Source organism: Gymnoscopelus microlampas (assembly GCF_963454915.1).
Source record: "Gymnoscopelus microlampas genome assembly, chromosome: 9".
Classification (NCBI taxonomy): Eukaryota; Metazoa; Chordata; class Actinopteri; order Myctophiformes; family Myctophidae; genus Gymnoscopelus; species Gymnoscopelus microlampas.
The window spans coordinates 28455197-28464723 of record NC_139946.1 but is presented as its reverse complement, the minus strand read 5'-3'; positions in this window follow the sequence as shown (position 1 = coordinate 28464723).

The window sequence follows — 9527 nt, the reverse complement described above, 5'->3', positions numbered from 1 at the left end:
GTTATGTCAGAGTCATAGTGACATGCCAATTTTAATATAGACTAGACTCTAGTCTATATGAAAATATAGAACCTCTTTTTTCACTAGAGGTCTATGCAGCCCTCACACATCACACCTATGTCGCACCGCTGATCCGACCAATATGCCCATATATGGAGATCTCTGTGTCTGCCAGTCCTTGTCCCTTTTATACCCATATGAAGATCGCTGATGTCATCAATATTATGCTCATATATGGGCATGCCCCCTTTTGTGCCCATGTATGGAGCTGACTGATTTGTTTGCACCTGATGCCATGAAGACACATTTAGGTAAGACAACACACTCCATATTTGGGCATAGCTGCATTGGGAACTCCTTACATGTTTATAGCTGAGTCATGGTGACACAGGGACGCAGGAAGGGGGGGGGGGGGGGTTTGAACATACTCAGTTATCAGGGACTCAGGGATATCCCCCCCACTTTTGGGATGAAGAAAAAAGAAAAAGAAAAAACCTCCGACATCTACACTTCATTGAGTACATTTTTTGTACCGAATTAACCGAAATAAAGTAACAAAAAAAGAAAAAAGTAACAAACTCTGGGGGAAAAACGCACACGCACGGAATGCATGCACGCACGCTGTGCGCGCCTGCATATGTGCCCTTTTGTTCTAAAATGCCCTCTGCGTCCCTGTGGTGACATGAGCATGATGACAGAGGTCATATAATATATATATGTTTTATAATGTGATAGACAAAGTACAACTGTAAAAACATATTTAAAGCAGTCTGTGGTGTCCGCCGAATTCATGCAGATTTAACATAATTCAGCACTATGTCTTTCACGTTTCATCTCATTTGTTTAATGTGTGGCCCTTCACTCACTTTATCAAAGTTAGTATGGCCCCCTGAAAATAAATGCTGCCCATCCCTGCTATAGATATAAATTATAATAATATTATAATATAAATAAAGCATTACTCATACCCATGTTGTTATGTCGTTACCACAGCAACCAAAGCAGGTCGATGATGTCTGAATACACAAATCCCATCTGATCACTTGCAGGTAACAGTGTCAGTAGTAAAGACAGGTCTGGTAACTTACTAGGAGTGCTGGTCTATCATGTGTCTTGATTGATAATTGCAGTATACCGACATAAAACATTTAAAAAAAAGAATCTCATGCTTAGTTCCAATCTGCGATTTGTTTAACAACGTGAAAGGAGCCCGTCACACTTGTGCTTAGTTTCCTGAAGAAATTTGCTCATTATGTATAATTATGATGATGTTTTGGAATTAAAATTCTAAACGTTCTAAAATGTTCCTGCTGTACTATGTTAACCTTTCCTTTTATGAAATATACTAGACCATTAGGGTTTCATGGAAGATGCCTCTGAACATGTAGAGAACTTTACAGACTGTACAGAAAATTGTGAGTGAGTCTGCAGTTCTCACTGCAATGGGGAGTTTGTTCCACAGTTTGGGAGCCAGGGAGGAGAAGAGTCTGGGACGTGTGGAGCGTTGTCCCGTGTGTTTTAGGGAAGGTTCAGACAGCTTTCCTGAGCTAGCTGATCTGAGTGAGCCGGGAGGAGTTGTTGGGTAGGATCAAGCTTTGAAGGCATGGGTGTGTGCCGTGCCTTTGGTTGCCTTGTAGGCCAACATCAGTGTCTTGCACTCTGTGCGGCAGCAACCGGGAGCCAATAGAGCGAGCGGAAAAGGTGGGAGACGTGAACATTTTGGCTGATTGAAGACCAGGTGTGCTGCGGCATTCTGGGTCATTTGGGGTCGCTTAAGTGAGCATGCCGGGAGGCCAGTAATGAGGGTGTAGAAGCCATTTCACTGTTTTTGTTTATTATTATTATCATTATTGTAGTTGTTATTATTTAGCATGTTTAGTTTTTATTAGTTGATTGATTTATTGGTATAGATTTGTGGGCACCAAGGGCACGCCTCTAGGGCATATCAGGAGACAAGTGATTGGGAGACAGGATGCACCTGAGGGACAAACGTTTTTTACCAGCACACAGAACGGGGTGCTCCTTCCATTCCGACATCTCGCCACTCCGACTAGTGGCTTCCGCGTGCGGTTAGGGTTAGGTATAGGGTTCGTTAACGTCGGAAAGGCAACATGTCGGAAAGGCGAAATGCACCCACACAGAACAATGCCATGAGAGAGAGATGTTTGTATCATGTTTTGGAGAAGTACAACTACAACTCAAACCTGTGGACAATAAATTATTTCGCCTGCGTAGAGCCACCACATAGGTGCATCAGTGGGTTTTGATGAGCTGTTTGGAACCAACAAAATAGCCATTACAGAGGGAGTTACAGTAGTCAAGCTTTTAGATGAGGAGGCCTGAATGAGGAGCTGGGCAGACTTCTGGGTGACTCTAATCCTTCAAGTGTAAACCTACAGGAGCGAGTGACCACTGCAATGTGTGCCTTGAATGAGAGCTGACTGTCCAGGACAACACCCAGGCTCTTGGCAGTTGGAACAACAGAAGCCACCAGGGAGTAGTCTATGGAAATAGTAAGATTGAAGATTCTGCACAGGGCAGGACTTATCTGGGAAGAAAACAGGATCAGTCTCATCTGCGTTCAGCTTGAGGTGGTGGGAGGACATCCGCTGTGAGATGTCAGCCAGGCATATCCACCTGTTTCTTGGCTGTGTGTTTTCCACTTCCTGTCGGATTTCATTGGATATCATTAGTCATCTGACCGGTTTCATTGGATTTCATTGGATCAAAAGACAGGAAGTGGAACACAGTGAAAAGCCTAGGAAACAGTCTGTGTCACTGCCACTTGAGGGCGTTGTTTCACAGGTTCGTGGCTTTATTTTTTGTGTTGAAATCCCCGTTTGGGAATCTTAGATCACGTCATAAAAGAACTGTGTTCAAAACATAAAAACACCACCCTGGCGTTTTTGTCAGGGGGGTGGCTCTGCATCGTTTATGATATACATTCATATTTGATACAGCCTATTTCTGGCAAAAATGGAATGAATTCTGCCTTAAAAGTCTTAAGAACTACTACTTCCGGGTCTGATATCACTGTCCCTACAGCAGCCGTGTTCATGGGAAATGTAGTCTTTGGGTTGTTTGACTCGTTTCTAGTGTTTATATTGTGTTACTCTTTGGGTAAATGTGTACATTTACACCTTCAGTCGATGCTTTACATCCATATGAGTAAAATCGCCTGGGTGGCGTGTTTATTTTTGGAACACAGTTCTTATATGAAGCGATATAAGATTCCCCAATGAGGATATCAACACAAAAAGTAAAGCCACAAACCTGCGAAAAGCACCCTCTACTGGTAGTGACGTCAGGACTTCGGTGCTCTATATCGATGTGCTCTTCAACCCGAGAGGCAGAGGGGGGAGAAAGGAAAGGAAAGGAAAGGAGAAAAACAGTTGAGTGTCATCTGCATAACTACTACATCTCCTGAAAGTGGCAAACAGAAGCTGTCATCTGTCAATCTCTCAGGGGTGGCAATTGTTGATAGGCCTATTGTTCCTTAAGCCAGGGGTTCTCAAAATGTTATGTCATATGTCATGTTACACCAAAATGTACTTTCATTTGGCCTTGGACACATGATATGAAGACATATTTTGGCTTTAATTAAATTGTCATAATTGTAAATTATAATACATTATTAGCATAATTGTAAATTATAATAATAATCACCATTATTATTATTATTGTTGTTGAATATTTTTCAAGTGATCAGAATCTAAATCAGCTTGTCACATCACAGGTTTACAGGTGTAAATAAGTAGAGGCAGAGTGAGAACAGAAGGGGAAGAGATAGAAACAGGTTAAATAAAACAAATAAAGATATATATACATATGGTGTATAGAGATAGCGGCTATACATGATTTTTAGAACATTAGCATGCAGGTACTGTATGTGCATGTTCCAATGTCATGCAGGTGCAGTACATGCTCTTTTAAAAACATTAGCATCATGCAGGGGTATACATGTTATTTTAGAAACATTTAGCACCATGCATGTGTGTGCATGTTATTTTAGAAACATTAGCATATTATGCAGGTGTGAGCATGTTATTTTAGAAACATTAGCATCATATGCAGGGGTGTACATGTTAAACGCTTTTTAAATTATTATTACCATTATTATTATTATTATTATTATTATTATTATTATTATTATAATAGTGACATTAAGATCCCACTTTTAAAACACTGCCAATACTTCAAGAACCTGAAACTTAGCACGACCCATGAAGTTAGAGAGATTTGTGGACAGCAGGGGCGAAACAACCTCTCAGAAGGTGGGGAGATGGACTTTTGGTGGACTCATGCACCAGCGCGCGAAATTTTGCGGTTTTGGGTGGATTTTGATAGTTTTCGGCAACTTTATTTCGGTTTTAGGGTTAGGTTAGGGTTATGTTATTGAATTCTTATTTTTGCCTTATTTTACCAATTTATTATCAAAACATTTAAAATTAATTAAAATATATATATTTTTTTTTATATATTTTTAATTAATTGATTGGGTGGGCCAGCTTTTTATGTAGGTGGGCCATGGCCCACCCAGGCCCACCCATGGCTGCACCCATGACACACATGATGAAAACAGAGCTATATTGTCCAATTTGACCATACTGTACAATACCAAATGAGTGACAGTGGCTTTGGATACAATAATAAGTCCTGGACTCATGGACTCATTTTGCGTTTTTTGGGCAGATTTTGATTAGATTTTTCTGTTTTTGGCAACTTTATTTCAGTTTTAGAGCTTATTATATTTAGGTAATTTAATTCTTATTTTTGCCTGATTTTACCAATGTACAATATCAAATACTCTAAAACCAGTTAGTGATGCAAGCTTGTACATCTGCTATTTTTGTGGCGTATTTGAACATTGTTTTTATACTTTTGAATTTTTAAGACAAATGTTCTCTTCTAGGGGTCCCTGGCACAAAACATTTTCCAATGGGGGGTCCATGGCTAAAATCAAATGTATTCAAATATTTTGAAAATAGCAGATGTAGCCTACAATCGCTTGTGAGCTTGTTGATCGGCTATTTTCAAATAGCCAAAGTTTAAATAGGGCTGAAGGGGTTTATGTATGTTTTGTCATAATAATTAAAATCTACAAAGCAACTAGTAGTTACTAAAGTTATCAAATAATTGTCGTGGATGAGTAAACGTATAATATTTGCCTCTGAGATGCATGTATTGGAATAGAAGTAAAAGTATTGCAAATTGGAATACTCCAGTCAAGTAAAAAATACCTTAAAATTATACTCAAGTACAGTAGGTACTTGAGTACATGTACTTACTTTCCACCACCGTCAGCATTAGATTAATTACTTAAGTTACTCATCTTCTACAAAGATGACGAAAGAGAACACACTTTTGTTCCATAGGCCCACATTGTCTTGGTTTCAGAGAGCATGGTGGTAAATATTAACTTTTGCCCCAAAGTCTTTATATTCATAATGTGATGTCCCACGAGTCACGTCCGTCCGGTGTTGTTTACTTTTTGAGAACGTCAACGTAAAGGCTCGACGTTGACGCACGTTAGTCAAGGAGCCCCCAGAAAGCTGTTTCCATTCAAAAAAATTCACATTTCAAAATAAGAGTTATTTTAATCTATACTTGTAGCCTACTTCACGCTATTGGGATGAAATCAGCAGCTTTAGGTTATGGAACGGGGAAAAAAAGAAAAACAGACAGACAAAAAGTGGGGGGTATGAAACAAGGGGTAAGGCTGAGATATTTACTATGAGGCCAACCCGGATGTTTAGTAAATGTCCAGCGAGAGGCGCTGTTTCACCCGTGCCGACCTGTGAGTTCAGAAAGAATTTATTTTAACGCAAGCCGATGGGTTTTTACCAACTTTCAGACTCGATTTTCTTACTGTAATAAAAATTGTCATAAATTCTATATGCTTCCAGTCGCTAGTTTAAAGTCTCCTTTCAATCATCAGGATATGCGTTTTGTTAAATTATGGTTCTATTTATTATAAAATTGACGATAAAGTAGGCTATTCTCTAGGAGGGGCGGGATGATTTGATTGACACGCTACACAACCAATAGCATTCATTCCCCGCCCCCCGCTCTTGATTGACAAGTTACCCAACCAATAATGGTCTGAACTCATTCTGACGCGTAGTGAAAGATGGCGGAGCCACAGTCTGCAGCAAAGGATTCATTTTCGGTCTGTAGAAAGCAGCGGAGGGGGTTTGTCCATCTCATTTATACAGTCTATGGTATGAAATCACGGATCTGTAAGAGTGAGGGTGTCGTGTTGTACGCACAGTGAATGGGTGTGGCGCCCCTGGTGGACAGAACTACATCCTCCACAGTAGGCTAATCATCAACAGATGGGGTGCATTTCTCCTTTCCGACATGTCGCCTTTCCGATTCTGTCGTTTTTCACACCGACAATAAATATGGTCACACAATTCTGTATAACACACCACGTAGGCTACGTTAGTGACATTTACTCTCATTAACTAAATGATGACAGTAGCCTAATTACCTACCTTCCGATGTCTAGTTGCCAAAGTCGTATATATTACGCCGAATGAATGGTATTTAACAACACAATGAAGTTGTACTTTTCTTAAAAAACAAACAAAAAAGTTTCAAGGCACAGCTTTGCGTGTAACACTCTAAAACGGTCAGGGCACCGCCTCTATAGAGTACCACTTCTACCACTGTCTATAACAAGTCTATAAAGTAGAATCATGTCATAGAATGTTGAATGTTCTCTCTTTTTCCTGATATGAGGGGCATCGCCCGCCCTCTTCAACAATCACATAATTACGGAGGGGCGAGGCCACGACCCCTCCGCACCTGGCACAGCACAAGCTGCGATTACGTCACATTGCACGCCGTGCTTGTACACAAGTCGCGCTGTGATCTCCTCTCAGCCAATCACAAGTCGGGGTAGCATCAATAGTGACGTGGCGACCGAATGGACCGATATAAAAGCTGCTGATGCAGCAGCGTTTATTAAAGTTTGACAAGCATAACTGAATTTAACTTGTTTTATCTGCATTCCTTTGTGCCAACCTGTTTTGCATGACATGAACCAAGGACACAGTTCCAGAATTGAGATGGCCCATGAAGTGACTACAGCAGCGTCCTTTGTGTCATCACTTTTGAAAATAAAAGGATGTCTTATTGAACATCAGCTCCAGGTGTTCCAGGAATGTCTCCAGGACTCAATGAGTGCCCACTACAAGCACCACTGGTACCCTGACAGACCGTGGAAGGGCTCCGCCTACCGGTGTATACGCATCAACCAGAGGGTCACTATGGACCCTCTCTTTGCCCAGGCTGCCAATCAATGTGGACTTACCATTAAACAGCTGTTCAGTCTGTTGCCTCTGGAGCTGACGCTGTGGGTGGACCCATTCGAAGTCTGCTATCGCATTGGCGAGGACGGCTCCTTCTGCACCCTGTACGAGGCCAAGGCCTCGTACACCTCTAGCCCCATAGAGCCTATCTCTATCCCGTTAGCGTCACCAGTACTCCTCACATCTAGCCTGGTGGAGGCCCCGTCTAGCCCGGTAGCGTCACTAGTACTCCTCACATCTAGCCTGGTAGAGGTCCCATCTAGCCTGGTAGCGTCACCAGTACTCCTCACTTCTAGCCCGGTAGCATCACCAGTACTCCTGGCCGACCTGCCGTACGACAAGAACCACTTTCTGATGAGCGGGCCCAGTAGACCCCTGATGAGACCCAGGCCTTGCTACCAGATTCCCATGTACTACAGACTCATGCCTTGCTACCCGATTCCCTACAGATCCTGCTAGAGTTTACATGGACAACTGGCGGCCCTGGGGCCACATGCGGCCCCCACCTTCACTTAATGCGGCCTGCGGATCAAAATCCGAATACTAATATTTTATTGATTTCAGCTGTTCGAATTGTATTAATTTGTATTGTATGTTTTATGTCCAATATATTTGTATTTAACTTCAAATAAAAAAGTTACACTCAATGATTAATATCCCTTTATTATTACATTTGTGACGATTATGGGCTATTTGAGTGATGGGGTTTACAGCAGTGGTTCTCAACCTTTTCTGGATCAGGGCCCACTTGAAAGTCTTAGCGGCCTACCCATCTGAACAATGAATTAATTGTGTTCCGGTTTGGATCAATGGAACTAACATTAAGGTCCTATTTTTTGGTATCTATAAGTGAGTTATTTACTGTAGGATGCTATTTTGGTTTTGGTTCATTATCAGATCAAAATGAATCACTTAATTACTTGAATAATTGATACTTTTTTTGAATGCTGTGTGTGTGTGTGTGTGTGTGTGTGTGTGTGTGTGTGTGTGTGTGTGTGTGTGTGTGTGTGTGTGTGTGTGTGTGTGTGTGTGTGTGTGTTTTCCTACTTCCAAGTATTACACAGTACAGTGGGTTTAATGAATGTAAGCTTATCTTTAAGCTCCCCCCTCCCCAAAAAAAAGGATAGTTTGGTCATGACTCAATTGGGATTCAAACTCCTCTCGCTCAGTGCTTGTACTGAGCAGCTCCCTGGAGAAAATGCAGGCCTATAATAGCATATTGCTTCAATAATAATAGACAATGGTAATGATAAATATAATACTTATAATGATTGTATTATAATAATAATAATAATAATAATAATATGATAATAAAGTCTGGCAAGCAAAACCTTCCCTTTTAAGTTTTAAGTCAATCAGCTTAAATGTTATAGCATTCCAATTCCAATTTTGTCTGCTCTTTTTTCATCACTTCCAATTTCACCTGTTCTGTATGCTGTTAAAGCTCTCTCTCCTCATTGGATGAAATTGGTATCCTTACCTGAAAATGTATTTTCTGTTTACTGATGAGCTGGAGAGACGCTACTGAACAAACACTCTACAGCAATGATTATTGTTGGAATATAGAGCGATTTAAAACTTATTTGGACAAAGAAATATCACTTGCACCATCTTTAATTAGAGTTGTATTTGATCAAAATACAGTGGGCCTCTTTGCCTCAACCATTGTTTAATTCATTGCAAATCCATGTCTGACCTTGTGGAAATAGGGCTACATGATGGAAAACAGGCTCGTGATTATAAAAGGAAGAAATGCTTTGCTTTCACATGATGCTGATACCCTGATCCCACTACAAATGTTCTTGTGTTCTAATGTAGTGGTTCTAAAACCTTTTCATGTCATGGACCCCAAATCAATATGTATTTGGCTGCGGACCCCCATCTGAAAATATTTTGTGCCAGGGACCCCCATACAAGATTAGTGTTGTTAAAATGTTTAAATATTTCAAATGTAAATGTAATGTTTTCAAGATCCTATATGAAAACAGGCCTAATGGAAGGGCCAGTGGAATCTATGACTCGACATAACGTCACTATGACTCAGACATTACCATATATAGTGGCCGGCCGGCGGCCTGTCTTTATGACTCAGACTTAACCCCGTCATATGCCCATATATGGGCATCAGGGATCTCCATATGTGGGCATAAAAGGGACAAGAATTGACAGATACAGATATCATAGACATATCGCTCAATTCGGCGGTGCGAA